This window comes from Carcharodon carcharias, chromosome 9, assembly GCF_017639515.1.
Source record: "Carcharodon carcharias isolate sCarCar2 chromosome 9, sCarCar2.pri, whole genome shotgun sequence".
In the NCBI taxonomy this organism is placed as follows: domain Eukaryota; kingdom Metazoa; phylum Chordata; class Chondrichthyes; order Lamniformes; family Lamnidae; genus Carcharodon; species Carcharodon carcharias.
Genome location: NC_054475.1, coordinates 146292654 through 146312962, shown reverse-complemented (window position 1 = coordinate 146312962; position 20309 = coordinate 146292654). Strand labels below are relative to the sequence as shown.

At 42.7% G+C, this 20309-nt stretch overlaps 1 protein-coding gene across 2 annotated transcripts in view; it reads left to right on the top strand.

The window, feature by feature from the left end:
• Positions 1-20309, top strand: part of LOC121282309 (transmembrane protein 164) — a 149547-nt gene that overhangs the window by 96293 nt on the left and 32945 nt on the right. The gene's annotated exons all lie outside the window — the stretch shown is intronic.

The following is a 20309-nucleotide window of genomic DNA, read 5'->3' as shown; positions in this document are numbered from 1 at the left end:
TGGGAACCATATAGGAAGGATGCGAACACATTAGAGAGAGTGCAGAAGAAATTTACAAGAATGGTTCCAGGGATGAGAAATTTCAGCAATAAGGATAGATTGGAGAGGGTGGGACTGTTCCACTTGGAGGGAAAAAGGCTGAGAGGAGATATGATAGGGATGCTCTAAATCATGATGGGGCTGGACAGAGTAGATAGGGAGAAGCTGTTCCCATGCATAAAAGGATCAAGAACGAGAGGGCACAGATTTAAAGTGATTTGTAAAAGAAACAAGTGTGACATGAGAAAAATCTTTTTTTCTCTCAACCATCTGAATGCACTGCCTGGGAGTGTGGTGGAGGCATTCAAGAGTACATTAGATTGTTTCTATTCAAATAATGTGCAAGGATGCAGGGCAGTGGCACTAGGTCATGATGCTCATTTGGAGAGCTGGTGCAGACATGATGGGCTGAATAGCCACCTCCTATGCCATTAAGATTCTGTGAACGTACAAGAAAATGGCAAGTGGAACATAATGTGGCTCCAATCCCTTTGTAATAAAGAGTTAAATCTTACTGTAGTTGTTTAGGGCCTTGGTAAGGCCACACCAGAAGAACTGTGTACAGTTTTGGTCTCGTTTCCCTAAGGAAGGACACACTTGCCCAAGAAGCAGTTCAACGAACATTCACTAGACCAATTCCTGAGATGAGGCGATTTTCCTGAGGAGAGATTTGAGTAGATCAGGTCTAAATTTCCTCGCGTTTAGAAGAATGAGGGGTAAAAAATTTTTTAAGAGACTTGACAAGTTAGATGCTGGGTGGATGTTTCCCAGGCTGAGGAGTCTAGTACTAGCAGTTGCAGTCACGGAATAAAGGGTTGACCATTGTGGACTGGGCTGAGGAGAAATTTCTTCACTCAAGGATATGAACCTTTGGAATTCTCTATCCCAGAGAGCTGTGACTGCTATGTTGACTGTATTCAAGTTGGATATTGATATCCTTTTGGATACAAGGGGAATTGTGGGATATGTGGCTAGTGTGGGAAGCTGCAACTAAGGTAGCAGTTCAACCATTATCTTATTGAATGGCATGGAAAAATTGAGGGGCCAAATGGCCTCATCCTCTTTTTTTTAAAGTTCATTATACTGCATGCATGCTGTGTCCTGTGGTCAGTTCATTAACAACCATTACATTTTGTTTTGCGTGCAGATTTGGGCATTTATCCGGTGCGATAGAACAGAAAATTGTGTAGCTGAATTTTAATGCTTTGGAGGCAAAAGAAAATGTTTGAACAGGGTAACCAAAACTTGTGCAGCCCTTGGGAAAGTGTTAAAGGCATTTGAACAAATTGGCAGGGTTTGCTGAGGCTGAAAGGGACCAAATTGAGAAGTGATTAATCAAAATGAAGTGAAAGGAAAGCCAAGATGCTGGAAATTGACTGACTGAAGTCCAGTAACTGATTTGTTTGATGGAAGTGATATTGCACAAAGTGGTTGTGAAGGGGCAGGTCCTGACTTGCTGCAACAGGCCACCTTTTCCTATTGGTCAGTTTTGCAGCATTGCCTGGAAGCTGCAGTGACTAGTTCCGTCACTGACTTGTGATGAACCTATGCTTGCATGTTAGTCACAGGTGGTGTCCCAGCATTCGATGACACGGCTCTGTATTGAGCTGTCTGACTCTGGAGACAATCCTCCAAGGCTGTCTGGTAGCTACAGTGGTTAGTGGTATCTTGGGTGTGTGTGGCCAGTCAGGGTCTGTTGGCTGTTGAAGTTTGACTTTGATGCATCTGGAGTGCAGTTCATAAACCATGCACTTATGGATGCTGTCAGATCTGTTCTACCAGCATCATTTGGGACTGGGAGTCTCCATTTGCAGTACAGTAGATTCCTGCTGTTTGCATCAGTTACGTTCATGAAAAGCCTCAAATGGTGAATATGTTTAGAACCTATTAAGTCCCAACCATCCAAAAATTTGATATGTATAAAGAATAAAAGACAATAAAAACAAATGACCTGCTGTTTAACAAAATAAGAAATATATATTAGTCACTGTTACTCTTATTATAAGGCTCTCCGGGATGCGGAGTTAGAAGTTTACTTGAAGGTGGAGGGAGTGAGTGGGGTGGCTGATTGAGATGTTGATGTGGCAGTAGATTTTAAAAATTATTTTCGACTGCTTCCTTTTTGCTTTTCAATCTTGTAAAGTTCTCGGTAAGGAGTAATTGTAATGCCCTTGATAAGGAGCAATAGCTGGTACCCCCTCTCCTCAGTGTATTTCTGCAGTGCCTTGGGGAAACTCCTGCAGCTGCATGCTCAGCTGATGCAGCCTCCCCCACCAACTTCACATTATGAAGAGCAAAGCAATTTTTTTCTAAAGCGACCAAACTCTCCTTTGTTGGCTGAGAATCCTCTGGAAGCTGAAGGAGAGAACCTTTTTCTTCATCACCAGTAGCATCAGCATTACCCTCTTTTAATTTTTGTGCTGGTACAATCCAAGCACCTTTATTTCTAATAATTGGGTCATTAATTGGGATTTTTTTATTGATGCTGATGCTTTACCCACAGGGAGCAACTTCCCCATTTCTTCCAACTGTGGACCTCTCCTACTTACAACGTTAGCCTGGCAGTACAACCACCAGAAACACCAACACCGACCCTTATTTTACCTTCAGACTGTGTAATCTACCTAATTATAGATTCATTGACACTGTTCCCTGGCCAACATGGTAGCACTCGCACCATTTTTCAGCCTATGTAAGATTGACTTTTTCGGCAAGTGTCGTCACTTTTCTCGGAAATTTACTGTTTAGTTCAGATTCGCTCATTGTGCAATAATGTTGACTTAAAGATTGCCCAGATACTGTACTGTAGACAAATGAAATCATAACAACGATGAACACATGCATGCAAGCATTCTAGTAAGTGACATGGCAACCAACGCACGCATGGTAATTCTCTGCAGAGGCAGATGTATACTCGTCTGTGGGCATGGCTGTAAGCATACTGGTGGGCAGACACAGTACTTCTGGTGCAAACTGATCTTTCTGGCATCCCTCTATTGGCCCTGTGAGGTGGCACTTCTGCCAGCATGCCCTCTTCCCAGGAACTTGTCTGTGATGAAGTGGACAGACATCCAATTGACAGCACTCTGCCCATTTCCCCCCAAGCTTTTTTTTCATTCATGGGATGTGGGCATCGTTGGCTAGACCATTTATTACCCATCCCTAATTGCCCTTGTTTAGAGGGGCAGCTAAGAGTCAACCACTTTGCTGTGGGCCTGGAGTCACATATAGGCCAGACCAGGTAAGGACAGCAGATTTCCTTCCCTAAAGGACATCAGTGAACCAGATGGGTGTTTTTTTTTTTTACAACAATCAACAATGGTTTCATGGTCATCATTAGACTTTTATTTCCAGATTTTTTATTGAATTCAAATCCCGCCATCTATCATGGTGGGATTCTAACCCGAGTCCCCAGAGCATTACCCTGGGGGTAATTAGTCTAAGGACATTACCACTATACCATCGCCGTGGCAAAAAAACCTAAAACTGTAGTATAAAATCTAAAATCGATCCTGTTCTCTAGTCCTTGCACCTAAATTACAAACTCTTGTGGGCTGACAAAAAAAAATCAATTCTTAAGCACCAAAATTTACCTTTTTGTAGAAAGAAATGTGCAGGTCATTTAAGATTCATTTACCAGGATTGAGTACAGTAGGTAGTACAGATTGTGAATTCTGTTTGTTCACTTAAAGCAAATATTATGTGAAGTGCATCTATCTTTCCACATGACCAGTTATTATGAGAAAAATTTGAGAGATCTTCTACTTCCAATAAGGCCGTTTCCCGTGATTCTGAGTAATGAACCTGGCTTGGGGTCAGGCATTCATTAAAGGCTGTTGTGAATCTTAATGGTGAAGCAGGGGTGAGAATGAAATGTCTGGTCGCGGTAAAACCGGAGGCAAAGGGCGCGTCAAGGCCAATACTTGCTCCTCCAGAGCCGGGCTCCAATTCCCCGTCGGCCGTATCCACCGGCTTCTGCACAAGGGCCACTCTGTCGAGTGGGTCGGGGCCAGAGCCCCCGTTTACCTGGCCGCCATCCTCGAGTACCTGACGGCCGAGGTCCTCAAGCTGGCCGGCCACGCGGCCCGGGGCAACAAGAAGACCCGCATCATCCCCTCCCCCCCCCCCGGTCTGCAGCTCGCCATCCGCAACGACGAGGAGCTCAACAAGCCGCTGGGAGGGGTCACCATAGCCCAGGGTGGGGTCCTGCCCAACACCCAGGCTGCGCTGCTGCCCAAGAAAACCAGCCACCCCAGCAAGCTTTGCGCCTAAAGGGGCAAGATCAGAAAAACATCAAATCCACCAAAATGTTCAGATTGCTAGAACAGTCTTTTGCAGATTTTTGCCCCCCCATTAAAGGTCCAAGATCATTTTTGCCTTCCCTGGCCTGAAAGTAAAGGTGCTCTGCTAACTTTGGTGACTTATTCCCACTGTAACCTCTTAAGGAGGACATCAGGATCATTAGCAACTAGGCCAGGGCTCTGATAACCATGTCAGTGTTTGTTGAATGGCCTGTTTGAGGTGGAGGCTCCTTCCACCTCAAACATCAGCATTTCCCTGGGGTGCTGGGCTGGGGATGGCTCTCTGAAAGTCACAGTTCCTGCATAATCTTTCACTGGGACTTGGCATATGGTTAGTGGAGGACAGGCAGGCTTTGTTGAGGAAATAAAGTGGGGCCTACATAATGGTCCAAATTAGGATAATGGCCTGGACACCTGAAGAGTGGATGTTTTTTTTTTGAGAAATGTGGCCTGCATGGCAAAGAGGCTGCAAGGTGACATTGTGAGTGTGCCCAACATCCCTGGTTGAGATAGACATTGGAAAGTGGACTTTCGATCTCTATTTTATGTGGGGGAACCTTAGCAGAGCTACTTATCGTGTGTGCCCATCATTTTCAGGGTAATTAAACTTCTCAGTTGGAATCAGCCATGGAAGCCTGCAAGTCATGGTACCAATGTAAATGCTTGAGATCGCTGGCCAGTGCAATTTTGATATCCTTACTTAATATTGTGCAGGTTCAATAGACATGTCTTATATACCTGGTGCTGTACCCATTCTGTATAACTTTGGTCAGTTTAGAATCGGACATTTCTACATATGAAATTCTCCAGTTTACATCTGTAACAATGGTGACATGCATTTACATAGCACCTTTTAATGTAATGAGTCTCAAGGCACTTTACAAGTGGTATCAAACAAAATTTGTCACCGAACAACATAAGGAGCTATTAGGCCAGATGACCAAAAGCTTGATCAGAGACAGATTCTGAGGAGCATCTTAAAGGATGGAAGAGTTGGAGAGTTTCAAAGAAGGAATTCCAGAGCTTGGGGCCTAGGCAGCTGAAGGTGCGGCCCCCAATGGTGGAGTGATTAAAATCAGGGATGCTAAAGAGGCCAGAAGTGGCACAGTGCAGATTCCTGAGTTGTAGGGCTGGAGAAGTACATAGAGATTGGGAAAGGCCATGAAGGGATTTGGAAATGAGGAATAGAATTTTAAAATTTGTTGTTTAACAGGAAGCCAGTGCAGGCCCATGAGCACAATGTTGAGAGTGAACTAGACTTGGTGGGAGTTAGGACATGGGAGCAGAGTTCATCGCAGAACAGGTTGGAAACTTTTTTCTGTAAATATTTGGAAGTGTGTGGGTTGATTATTCTACTAAGCCATTGCGAGGTCTGACAAAGTTAATCTGTTGCTTATATGGGTACAAGTGGGGGTGGTCCATTGTCAGAGCCTACACTTGTGATTGTAACTTTTAGGCAGCATGATGGTGACATGCAGTTGTTTGAGTAGTCACCAGTGCTGTAAATACTTCCCAGAATTGTAAATAGATGAATTCAGGACACAATAGCTTATTGTGGATTGGGTCATGTAATCAGATCACGGCCCATTGTATGAAAGCAGCAGAATGTCAAACAAAGTATCTGTAATGTACGCATCAGGAGACGCCTTCCTGTGAACAGTAGCTCTGTTTTTGTTCCGTCATTTGAGTAACACATTCTGCGGTGGATTTTACAATCTGCACTAATTTGCCAAACAAAATAATACATTTGTTCTTTTTCATGGCAAATTTATGCTGGGTTAATGGCAGGCAAGTCATAGAGCCTCCCAACATTTAAAAACAAGCCTGGTTCAGCAAATGCTGGCCAATTCTCAGGCAGCCATTTTGTAAGGTATCATGTATATTTGGATCAAATTATATGCAGCATTTTATACACTTTTTTACCTGCACACGGGGCACCCTGGTTCTAGACTCTTTTTGGTTAGTTTGAAGAGGTTGTTAGTCGTGACTGTGCAGGGTGTGCAAGTGCACATTATTCTTTATCAGCAGTTGCAGCAGATATGGGTACCATTGTTGTGTTTGAGGATCTTTTCTTGGGCACTTTACATTTACATGGATAAATTTAATTGGACAGCCAATGATTCAAGTTGTACTTTTTTAAATCCTGAAGTGGTACAATTTTAGTTAGGAATAGAAAAGAAAGAGGAAACAAATTCTAGGTAGTTCAGTAGGTGGTAGGATACGTAGACAGACCTGGTGAATTTGATCAGACAATTTCCCTGGTTGGATTAGATCAAAATCTCTCATTCGTTTCCCTGCATGGAGAGTTGACAATCTTCTGCTACCTATTGGAGTCATGAATAGAGCCCAACGCTTGCACAGATGATAGGTGTCATGCCTGGTACAGGCATGAAGATATTAAATCTTAAAGCTGTGGTTTTTAAAATGGACACAAATTGGCTACCAGCACACCATTAAGTGACTTGGGCAATATCAGCTCCAGGCAAGACCTGAAACTCAAATGCCTCATTAAAATATGAACAACCCAGCTACATGTGAAACACAAGTCCTTTTGCAAGAATGAACTGTAAACAACCAGAAGTATGATACCAGCCAATTCGTCTTCCTGCCTCACCATCAACAATAGAGATGCTGAAACTGTGTTAGACGAATATGAAGCAAGTCTCATCGACCTTTCACTATATTGTGATGGTCCTTCAACTCGAAACACTCGTGCGAAAGGCCACAAGCCCACCATCTTAATTGGAAAATGTCTTTGGACTTGTAGGTCATGTGACCCAAGGCAGCCATCTTTTATACCTGCTTTTAAAAGTTACAGCAGAAGCTGTTAGCATTAGAGAAGCACCATGAGACATTTCATCTGAAAGACCATCTGAAAAGCCATCAAACTAGCTACAAAGTAAAACAACAGCACCTTTAAAGAAGGAGAAAGAATCTTTCCTCCTGCACAAGTGTTGTCTTTATATTTTAAATTCACAAAAGCTTGCTGCTGGAAATCATTCAAATTGGGACAAACCACTTGAAGGCTAAGAAAATATACACGTTTCATACATTTAAAAAAAAAAGGCTTTGATCATGGAAAATAAGAAAACACTGACAGGGTAAAAAGGAAAAGCATTTCTTGGGCAAGTTGAACAAAATTTAAATAGCGTACATCTGCAATGTCATCAGCTATTTTGTCTCTGCAGATGTTGATTGTCCTGTTGTGCCTTTCCCTAAATTTTGTTTTTGTTTTTTTCAAAACTGCTGGTAGATGCTTCGGAGCAACCAAATCAGTAATAACAGTTGTGAGGGGGCCAGGAGCACGTTATTTGGCTACACTTGAGCTCTTAAGAATTTATGGTGTTTTTAAAGTTGAAACCAAGGGGCAGAAGCAAACCTCGTGGATATTTTGCATGGATTCCTTTCCTTGGAATTTCAGAATGGAGACAGCCTACTGTCAATTTATGACATCAATAGAATGAGGATTCAATAAAAATATCTGCTGTATAGGTGCCTTCAATTAATCGTTGGGAAATAGCAGGAGAAAGGGAGGACTGGGAATTTGGCAATGGATGTCACCTTGGTGCATATAGGATTTTGAGGGAGTTTGAGACTGTTGCCTTTAAAATTAACAATCAGGAATTCAAATCTAACTTCAGACTGTAAAATCAGGATTAAAAACATCTTGGTAGAAATATTCTAAGCATTGCATATGTTGTATATCCAATATTATGTGCTTACTCTGTTGTAGTATTTTCAATTGTCACATGACTTGGTGGCTGAGCCTAAAGAATTATGCATCCTGGTTCATAATTTCCCACCCATACACTTGACCTTCTGCAATTTTCAAAGGGTATGTTATGCTGATCTGGATCCACTGTATAATAACACCATATTAACTCATTTAGACCACACTATACAGTAAAGCTGCAGTCTATGCTTCCTCCTCCAGTACATCTGAGTTTCTTGATTTGTGTTCATAGGGATGATCTTTATCAATTTTAAAAACCTGGGAAATAACTTATTCCCTGGGAAGGAAAGGATTGATCAAGGCCTGGACAACATCCAGGCTTGGGCTGACAAATTGCAAGTAACATTTGTGCCCCACAAGTGCCAGGCAATGACATCTCTAACAAGAAAGAATCTACCCACCTGCCCATGACATTCAACCGCATTACCATCACTGAATCCCCCACCATCAATATCCTGGAGGGGTTACCATTTGATTAGAATCTTAACTGGATATCAATGCTGTGCCTACAAGAACAGGTCAGAGGCTGGGAATTCTGCAGCAAGTCACTCATCTCCTGAGTTCCAAAAGTCTTTGCCACTTCTACAAGGCACAAGTCAGGAGTGTGATGGAATACTCTCCACTTGCCTGGATGAATGCAACTCCAGCCACACTTGAAACCTGATATCATCCAGGACAAAGCATCCCACTCGATCAGCATCCTATTCACCTTAAATATTTACTCCCTCCACAATCTGGCTACACCAGTGTGTATCCTCTATAAGATGCATTGCAGCAACTCACCACGGCAACTCATCAAGAACACCTGCCAAACCTGCACATGTATTGCCTAGAAGATCAAGGGCGACATGTGTAGGAAACGGCATCACCTGCAAGTTCCTCTCTAAGTAGCACACTGTCTGATTTTTGAAAAATATTGCTGGACCAAAATCCTGGAATTCCCTGCCCAACAGCAACCTGGAAGTACCTTCACCACATGGGATTGCAGTGATTCAACAAAGCAGTTCAACATCACCTTCAGGGCAATTAGGGATGGGCAATAAATGTTCAGTGCCCATATCCCATGAATTTTTTTTAGAAAAGTGTCCTGGTGTATATAGAATGAGTAGGTACTTGTCATGTGTCTTTATTCAGGGGTGCTTTTGAGTCATCAGCCATTGTGGGAGAATCTAGTTTTAAACTCCTGCTTAAAAGGTTTTCTGTTATTGTATCATATACAAACTGTTCATTTATATTGTGCTTTCATTTCCAAACATGAGAAACATTTTAGGTTGTTCGTTCAACTTTATTTGTCTGCACAACATGGATGTAATGCATGCCTTTTAATGGTTAAATTTATGATTTTAACTTTTTTAATTGTATAGCTCCACGAGACATAACAAATATTGCATTTACCATTGTAGATAGCATAATAATCAACGTGAAAAATATGAATACTTTCTAATAGAATGTCCAGGCCACAAACAGGTTATTCAGCTCGGCTAGTAACCTGCTGGAGTTTATGCTGCACGTGAGCCTCCTCCCATCTCTCTCTGTTTAACCCTATAATCTATTATTGAACTCTACATAAACATAACCCTCTATTCCTCATCCTTAAATGCATATATGCGATTAGCCTCAACTACTCCATCGGATACTGATTTCCACATTCTGATCTCTCTGGGTAAAGATGTTTCTCCTGAATTTCCTATTATGTTTGTTGGTGAATGTCTCTTATATTTTTGACCCTGATATGTTGTTCCATATATCTACCATATCAAACCATTGCAGAGTTGTAAAGATCTCCATTAAACCTTAAGATAAAAGCAAAATACTGCGGATGCTGGAAATCTGAAACAAAAATAAAAAGTCACTGGAAAAACTCAACAGGTCTGACAGCATCTGTGGAGAGGGATACAGTTAACGTTTCGAGTCCGTATGACTCTTTATCAGAACTGAGGAAATATAGAAATAATGTGAAATAGAAGATGGTTGAGGGGGGTGGGATAGGTAGAGCTCGATAGGGGACTATACAGCTCTACCTGTCCCACCCTCTCCTCAACCAGCTTATATTTAACCTCATTTCTATATTTCCTCAGTTCTGATGAAGAGTCATACAGACTCGAAACGTTAACTGTATCCATCTCCGCAGATGCTGTCAGAACTGCTGAGTTTTTCCAGCGACTTTTTATTTTGTTCCATTAAGCCTTCCCTTTTCTGGAGAAAAGAGCCCAGCCTGTTCAGTACTTATCTATTTAAAAGCTTGTTTGTCACTCACTTTCGGTTTACAAAACAACATTTCTTGTTGCTGTTTTTTGTCAGCTTTTTCTCCTTTACAAATTTCCAAACTCACATTTGGGTTGGTAAATTGTCTTTGAAAACTTGCCATTCTGTAATTACACCAGATCTCACCAGAGATGGTTCCATAGCACCTCACCTAAGATCCTGACAGCAGGCAGGGCCAGAAAATCCAGTCTTGGCCTTGACTCTTGGCAAGACCTCAGTAGGTCAATGAATTACATATCAAAAACCACATAGCACACCACCCTGAATTATAAAATTGCCTGTAAAATTTTGCTCAGCTCACTTTCTTTATTCATTCATGGGATGTGGGAATAGGCTAGACCAGCATTTATTGCCCATCCCTAGTTGCTCTTGAAGTTGGTGGTGATCTGCCTTCATGAACTGTTGCAGTCCATGTGGTGTAGGTACACCCACAGTGCTGTTTGGGATGGAGCTCCAGGTCTTTGACCCAGTGACACTGAAGGAACGGCAATATATTTCCAAGTTAGGATGGTGAGTGGCTTCGAGGGGAACTTCCAGGCGGCGATGTTCCCATTTGCCTGTTGCCCTTGTCCTTCTAGAATGGTAGTGGTTGTGGGTTTGGAAGGTGCTGCCTAAGGAGGGTGTTGAGTTTCTGCAGTGCGTCTTGTAGATGGTACATACTGCTGCCACTATCGGTGTTGGAGGGAGTGAATGTTTGTTTGTGAATGGCATGCCAATCAAGCTGGCTACTTTGTCCTGGATGTGTCTGGCTGCTTGAATATTGTGGGAGCTGCACTCATCCAGGCATGTGGAGAGTATTCCATCACACTCCTGACGTGTGCCTTGTTGATGGTGGACAGGCTTTGTGGAGCCAGGAGGTGAGTTACTCATTGCAGGATTCCTAGCTGCTGACCTGCTCTTGTAGCCACAGTGTTTATATGGCTAGTCCAGTTCAGTTTCTGGTCGATGGTAACACCCAAGATGATAGTGGAGTATTCAATTATGGTAATGCCATTGAACAACAAGGGGCAATGGTTAGATTCTCTGGTTGGAGATAGTCATTACCTGGCACTTGTGTGGTTGCAAATGTTACTTGCCACTTGTCAGCCCAAGCTGGATATTGTCCAGGTCTTGCTGCATTTGGACATAGACTGCTTCAGTACTTGGACATAGACTGCTTCAGTACCTGATGAGTCATGAATGGTGCTGAACATTGCGCAATCATCAGTGAACATCTGCACTTCTGACCTTTTGATAGAAGGAAGGTCATTGATGAAGCAGCTGAAGATGGTTGGGCTGAGGACACTACCTTGAGGAACTCCTGCAGTGATGGCCTGGAGCTGAGATGACTGAGCTCCAACCACAACCATCTCTCTTTGTTCCAGGTATGACTCCAACCAGCAGAGTGTTTTCCCCCTGATTCCCATTGACTCTAGTTTTTCTGGGGCTCCTTGATGCCACACTCAGTCAAATGCTGCCTTGATATCGTGGACAGTCACTCTCTCCTCATCTGTGGAGGTTCAGCTCTTTTGTCCATGTTTGAACTAAGGCTGTAATGAGGTCAGGAACCGAGTGGCCCAGACAGAAGTCAAACTGAGTGTCAATGAGCAGGTTATTGCTAAGTAAGTGCCGCTTGATAATACTTCCATTACTTTACTAACGATTGAGTGTAGACTGATGGATGGTAATTTGGCTGAGTTGGATTTGTCCTGCTTTTTTTGTGTATAGGACATACATAGGCAATTTTCCACATTTTTGGGTAGATGCCAGTGTTGTATCTGTGCTGGAACAGCTTGGCTAGGAGCATAGCTAGTTCTGGAGCACGAGTCATTGGTGCTATTGCCAGGGCCCATAGCCTTTACAGTATCCAGTGCCTTCAGCTGTTTCTTGATTTTATGTAGAGTGAATAGAATTGGCTGTGATGCTGGTGAGTTCTGGAGGAGGCTGAGGTGGATCATTCACTCGGCACTCCTGGCTGAAGATTGTTGCAAATGCAACTCCCTCCCGACTGAATACCACTCCTGCCACCTCTGCTGGGTCTGCCCTGCCAGTGGGACAGGATATACCTGGTGATGTGGTGTCTGGGACATGATCTGTAAGGTATGATTCTGTGAGTATAACTAGTTGGGGACAGCTCTCCCCAATTTTACCCAAGACCCCCCAGGAGGACTTTGCAGGATCGACAGGGCTGAGTTTTCCAGGTCAATTGCCTAGGACAATGCTGGGCGGTCCATCCAGTTTGGTTCCATTTTGGCTTTTTAGGGGTTTGATATGACTGAGTGAGTGGCTTGCTAGGCCATTTCAGAGGGCATTTAAGAGTCAACCACATTGCTGTGACATGTAGGCCGGACCAGATAAGGACCGCAGATTTCCTTCTCTAAAGGGTATTAGTGAACCAGATGGGTTCTAATAACAATCAACAGTGGTTTCACAGTCATCATTAGACTTTTTAATTACAGAATTCAAATTCCACTGTCTGCCATGGTGGGATTCGAACCCCAGTCCCCAGACCATTACCCTGGGTCTCTTGATTACTAGTCTCGTGACAATACCACTACGCAACTGCCTCCCTGGTGAATTTATTGAAATCAGAAAAATAAAAAGTAAATCAACAGACCTCTAAAATATATTTTGGAAGACATGGCACAACACTGGTGGTTTTATGACAAGTCATCACCTCCAACTCACCTTAACCAAAGCAAAGCCAGAGGAGACCTGGCGATGTAGTCTAAATTCAACAGAAGCTGCTTCAGAAAGAAAAGTCTGCAAAAATAGCAAAAATCTGACAGAGTAGACGATCACACGCTAAGATTTGTGTACTTGTGTTGTTTCCAAATGCATTATTCATGTATGTGAGTTGACCTTGAAATGTAGCAAAACTAACCAACACATACATAAATGCTGGCACAGCCCCGGAAGAGCTGACAACACAAGTGTAGCCCTGAATGCGAAAATGAGTAGTTAATGGACTTTGGAACTTGAGCAACAGTATACATAATATTGTTTGCTTGAAGAAAGAAAGACAAATACATAAAATCCAAATGTTAAAGGCACCCAAACTGGTGTCCCTGGAGGCAAGATCATTTCAAACAAGGTAATAAATTCTACTTGTTAATTATGAAAGTACTTAAAAACAAATTTTCAGTATTAGGAGAAAGGAAACTAATGATGTTTGGATTTTCAACAGATCTACTTTGAAAGATATCTCTCCATCACTCTCCTGAATCTGACATTGCACTAATCCATTTTACAATGCACTCCACCCCTTCTTGATTCAGTTCATAGGAACTGGGACCCTTCCCACTTAATCCGCTCTTCTAACAGAGGGTTTTTTCCAGCTTCAGTCAGTTCTCCTCCAGTTTGAGACCCCAACTCTGCCCCACTCTCCAATCCAACCTGGTACTTTTTTCTTTCAAGAGTTAAGCTGGTCCTTTTCTTCCACTCTGCCAATGTACTTCCCCCAATGCCCAATATACCTCTGAGCTTAGACCATCTCCCTGACCATTTCCATTATCATTTATTTCCACCTTCTCTATTGTCGTTTAGCTGCCTTCCATTTCCCTTTTTCCCCCTTCCTTCATTTCCTCCTTTCCTGCTCCCTTTCATTAACGTCCATTTCCCAAATTACTACACTCCTTCATCACTGGTGTCCTGGCCAATATTTCTCAATTTTTTTCCACTAATGTTGGTTCGCTGGGCAATATCTCATTGATGTCTGTAGGATGTTGCTGTGTACAAATTGGTTACCATGTTTCTTGCTTTACAACTGAAACAATCTGTGCCCATATGCAGCAAGACCTGGACAACATTCAGGTTTGGGCTGATGAAGTGGCAAGTAACATTTACAGCTCAAGTGCCAGGCAATGGCCATCTCCAAGAGAATTTGACCATCTCCTTCTGATATGCAATGGCATTACCAACATGCTGGGGGTTGCTATTATCCAGAAACTGGGCTGGGCCAGCCATATAAATATTATGCCTTCAAGAGCAGGTCAGAGGCTGGGAATTTTGAGGTGAGTAACTCTCCCCCTGACTCTCGCAAAGTCTGTCCACCATCTACAAGGCACAAGTCAGGAGTGTGATGGAATACTCCCCCACTTGCCTGGATGAGCGCAGCTCTCACAACACTCGGAGCTCAACACCATCCAGGGCAAAGCAGCCCAACATCCACCACCTCCAACCTCCATTCCCCCCTCCACCGATCCAGAGTGGTAGCAGTGTGTACCACCTACTAGATACACTGCAGCAACTCACCAAGGCTCCTTGGCACCTTCCAAATCCATGTTCTTTATCACCTAGAAGGACAAGGGCTGCAGATACATGGGAACACCACCACCTGCAAGTTCCCCTCAAAGACACACACCATCCTGATTTGGAACCATATCGCCATTCCTTCACTGTTGCTGGGTCAAAACCCTGGAACTCCCAAACAGCACTGTGGGCATACTTACATGGAATGCAGCGGTTCAAGAAGGCAGCTCGCCACCACCTTTTCGAGGGCAATTAGGGGTGGACAATAAATGCTGGCCTAGCCAGTGATGCCCACATCCTGTGAAATTTGGGGGTGGGGGGGTGGGGAGGGAGGAGAACTGACTACACTTAAAAGTACATCATTGGCTGTAAAGCACTTTGTAACATCCTGAAGTTGTGAAAGATGTAATTATAAATGCTAGTTCTTTTTTCCCCCATCCGTTCCACAGCATCTGTTCAGTCCTGTTAATGCACCAGGCCAGGTCTTCCTTCCATCTGGTGCCAATCTACGTACATCAGGAATGTAATTGACTGCTCTGTTTACCTGGCTGGAAGCAGATGCAACAAAAAAAAACCATTCAGATGGTCAAATCATCCAGGACAAAGCAGTTCACTTCATTGGCATCCCATGCACTAACTTAATCTTCCACTCCCTCCACCACTGGAGTACCATTCCATCTACAGGATACACTACGGCTTGTCACTAAAGCATCTTTGGCAGCACCTCCCAAAACTGTGCTTACCACTACCTAGGACAAAGGTAACAAGACACATGGAAACACCATCACCCCTCATCCATATCCTGATTTGGACATGCATTGCTATTGCTTCGTTGTTGCTAGGTTGAAATCGTGGAACTTCCCCTGTAACAGGACTGGGAGTGCCTCATGGACTGCACCAGTTCAAGGATAAGGCCCACCACCACCTCCAAGCAATTGAGGATGGGCAATCAATGCCATACTTGCTAGTGACACTATCCCGAGAATGAATATTTAAAAATCCCTGTGCTACTGGCAGGGATTGGAATTCCTGCCTAGATAGTAATCCTAGTCACTAGTACCAGGAGTCAGAGGGAACGAACTGGATATGTTAGCTGTCAAACTCTAGGAGAAGTCAGTCTTGGTAGAGGCACTCAATCAGCAATGAATTTTATCAGCAAGTTCTAACTAGATGGCAAGGCTCAAATGTTAATGCTTGGCATTGAAGTATAGCCTACTGTTGTACATTCTCATGTTTTTTCCTACTAGTTTAAAAACCTTATGATGCTCCCTATGCTACACAGTCTCTGAAGAATCCCAGGTAGAAGCATAGTTATTATCTTGTGCAAAAACAGAATTACCTGGAAAAACTCAGCAGGTCTGGGTAATTCTGTTTTTGTTTTGGATTTCCAGCATCCGCAGTTTTTTTGTTTTTATCTCTGTTATTATCTTGTGTTTGGGGGGGTGGGGGGCGGGGGGGAAGAGAATGGGTTGGAATCCCAACGTAGCACTGAATTAGATTTAATTTTTGACACAGACATGTCTCTGTTTAAAGCATCTTCTGCCATATATTTGAACAGAGTGATGGCATTATACTGCTCATTCATTTGATTAACATGTGCTGATTCATTCTGCTGAGGCATTGCTTCCGTGTTCTAAAGAAGTGCAGATTAAGCTGATGTAAATTGGGATAGCTCAACAGAACAATGCACTGCACTAAGACTAAGCATCGGTCATTTGGGGGAGGGGGTGCAAAGGTAGAATCTGGGCCTCTGACAATTGTAGCCGCATGGCAAATTCTGTAATTTTGGCTGACTTTTCTTACGAAAGAGAGCTTGCTGAGAGAGAATTCTTTCAAAATTAATGGAAAATAAAAATAGAAGTCAACCCAAAATGATTTTTTTCTCTACTGTCAGTGGCAAAAGACGTCCATTATCCAGGTCCAGTAAGGTTTACGTTTCACATATTTGATCTGTGCACTCTCTCATAGCTCAGTCCCTGTGTGCATTCACACATTGAATATATGTGAAACCCCAGTGGTGTTACAGCCTCGAGCAGATGGCCATCAGCTTAAACCTTAAAATAAACATCAGGCATCAATTCTACAAGCCAATACCATTTTCATCAAATCCCTTGGCTCTTGCTATTAACAACAGAATAACAAAGTCATGAGACTTATTTTGTATTTAAGTGGAATGGACTGTTAAGTCTTACTTAAAGTTAACAGATCTGTAATCATTGAAACATATTTCCCTGTTGTAAATTGAATGAGAAGAATAGAGTAACAACAAAATGTTGTTTTCGGAAAGGAATATTAAACAATTCAGTCCAACAACGTGTTGCACATCTCTGAAACAGTACTATTGAAAACTTTGAATCATTTGCTATGCTTTGGACAGCCTTAATGTTTTTGACCAGGCCTGGTAAGGTGCACTTTAAACAAATTGCTTTCATGTGGCTTCCCAAAGCTACAGTCATGGTTACTTCCCCTTGTCATGCAGCTATTAATGTATGTAATATTTTGGAAAATATTTTTATTTAAAAATAGAGGTTTAGTCTTCGGGTGTGTCTTAACTGGATTAAAACCAGCTAGTCTGAGTGCTGTGTGTACTAGTTTTGATATGGAAAAGAGCTTGCATTTGCATTCTTTGAACAGGGTATTCAAGAAGTGAGGTGAAAACTGACTCCTTTCTAGCAGCTACCAAGCAATATGTTTATATTACTAATAAAATTGGTACATTGAAAGGGGCTTCATTGTCTCACCAGCCTCTTTCAACTTCACCTTTTAACAATGAGAATTTGAATTCAGTCAGTGGTGGTAGGTATTACTTCAGTTTTTGAGTGTGCAGGCAGAGGCAGCTGTAAGCCTCCAACTGGCTCCACAGTGAAAAGAACTTCATTTTGAATTTTTAAGGTGAAAATGCTTTGCCTGGTGTTTGGTTAAGTCTATGGGTTGCTGTTGCCTTAATGGAGATTAGTTTGGGAATTTAAGTTATGATAGTAGTAATTTGTAGCCATGTGTATATATTTAACTTGTGTAAATTAATAAAATGTTTCAATTAGTTTAATGTAAAGCCTCGAACTGGTGGTCTGATTCCTAAATTTAAGAGCTGCATCTTGAACATAACACTAAAAATTATTGATAGTTATTTAAAGTTTCCCTCTGGGAATTTTTTAATTACTCCGCTTTACCAGCTGTATCGGTCATAACACCCTCCAGTAGCTTTATCTGCAGAAGGTGATGGCTCATCCTTTGGTTCTTTCAGTTAACTTAACATGCCCCGAGGCCTAGTTGTCTCTCTTGGGGGTCGGTTAGCTCAGTTGGCTGGACAGCTGGTGATGTAGAGTGACGCCAACAGCGTGGGTTCAATTCCCGTACTGACTGAGGTCATCCATGAAGGCTGCCTTCTCAACCTCTCCCTTGCCTGAGGTGTGGTGACCCTCCAGGTTAAACTCACCACCAGTCATGTCTCTCTCTGCTGAGAGAGCAGCCTATGGTCCTCTGGGACTATGGCAACTTTCATTTATTTGTCTCTCTCAAGCTGTCGTTCATATCAGTGACTTCCTCCATTCACTATTCCACCCCATTCCCACTTTTTCTGATAATTCATTTCCACTTTCTTGTATGCAATTCTCAGGTCCTCCTTTGAAGTATGTTAACCAAGTCACAACCTCTGAATTTTCCTTGCCAGTCAATAGAGCAATTAAAAATCTTATTTCTTTCCAATCTTCAAAGACGAGTTTTTTTTGTCCTTGTCTGTCACAAGTCTAAATAACAGCTAAAACCTCTTAGCTTTGAATTCAATCTTGGTCTTCCTTCACTTTCACCAGAACCACTGTGTTCTAGAGCTCATCACCACCTTCATTCAGACATGGAAGGAAGAGTTAAATGTCAAAAGATGAGAGAAACAATGCATGGTATCAAGCCAGCTTTTGACTGAGTAAGTCACTAAGCAGAAAAGTAACATCAGGTTGCTGTGGTCAAGGGGTTAAACCCTCCAGTAGTAGGGGAGTCATACCTGAGGTACGGAAAGGTGGTCATTGGTTTTTGGACCCAAATCACCTGAGCCACAAAATTTGATTGCAGGCAAGTTGCCTGGGATGAAACATTTAAGTTATGAAGAGATGTTGGGTTGTTATCATTGGAGCAGAGAAGACTGAGGGGCAACCTGATCGAGCTGAACAAGATTGAGGGGCATGGACAAGGTGGATAGGGAGCAACTATTCCCCTTAGTTGAAGGGTCAGTCACAAGGGGATGTAATTTCAAGGTGAGGGGCAGGTGGTTTAGGGGGGAATGTGAGGAAAAACTATTTTCCCCAGAGGGTGGTGACAGTCTGAAATGCGCTACCTGGGAGGGTGGTGGAGGCGGGTTGCCTCACATCCTTTAAAAAGTACGTGGATGATCACTTGGCATGTCATAACATTCAAGGCTATGGGCCAAGTGCTGGTAAATGGGATTAGGTAGGCAGGTCAGGTGTTTCTCATGTTTCTGTGCAGACTCGATGGGCCGAAGGGCCTCTTCTGCACTATGTGAATCTGTGATTGAGTTTTTCAGTGTTAGTGCTACAACACAACTATCTTTATCTGCTTCATCAATTCCAAAGTCATAAGGTTAGGAGTAGTGTTGTTTACACATTTGATCATATTCCATTCCGTTCTTACAAGATTACAGTCAAGATTCAGCTGACAAGTGGCATAAACATTTATGCCACAAAGTGTTGGGCAATGACATTTCCAACAAGGTAAAACCCAAAAATTCCTCCCTTTGACCTTCACTATTATTGCTGAATCCTGCAGGATCAGTGTCTTGGAAGTTAAGCAACCAATGTTTTAACCTCAGAGATAAAAACAAAAAAACTGCGGATGCTGGAAATCCAAAACAAAAACAGAATTACCTGGAAAAACTCAGCAGGTCTGGCAGCATCGGCGGAGAAGAAAAGAGTTGACGTTTCGAGTCCTCATGACCCTTCGTCATGAGGACTCGAAACGTCAACTCTTTTCTTCTCCGCCGATGCTGCCAGACCTGCTGAGTTTTTCCCGGTAATTCTGTTTTTGTTTTTAATGTTTTAACCTCACTGGCCTTTTCAAAGCCATGGCTACAAGACCAGGGCAAGTCTGGATACTTGTGATGAGTGGCTCACCTCCTGATCCCTCAAAATAGTGCAGAAGGCTCAAGTCAGGAATATGATGACTATTCACCTGGGTGGGTGCAGCAGCAACAACACTAAGTTCTCCATCATTCAGTATAGAGCAGTCTATCTGACTGATGTCCTTGACACTAGATTTAATATCTATGCCCTCCCACTAGTACATTGTAGGTTTCATCGCAAGGGCAATTGAGGGTTGACAACAAATGCTGGCCATGCCAGCTTACTCGCATCCTGTGATGAATAATAAAAAAAAGGATGCATTATAAAAACTCTTCCAATTTCCTTGGTCATACCTCCAAGTTCTAGGATAGCTACCATTTGAAAATGGCAGCAACAACAATGTGATGTGAATATCATTACTGTCAAGTCTCTCACTCCTAACCTGGACAGATATTGGTGTTCCTTTGTCATCTCGATCAAAATACTGGAATTTACTACCTAGTATGATTATGGGAGAAACATTACCCACAAGTGCTACAGCCGTTCAGAGAGTCCATCACCTCCTTGTCAGGGCAGCTAGGAATGGGCGATAAATATGGCCCTGCCAATGCTGCCCACATCCCAAGAATATAAATAAATGTATTGAAATCTTGCAACAGTCCATTATTTCCT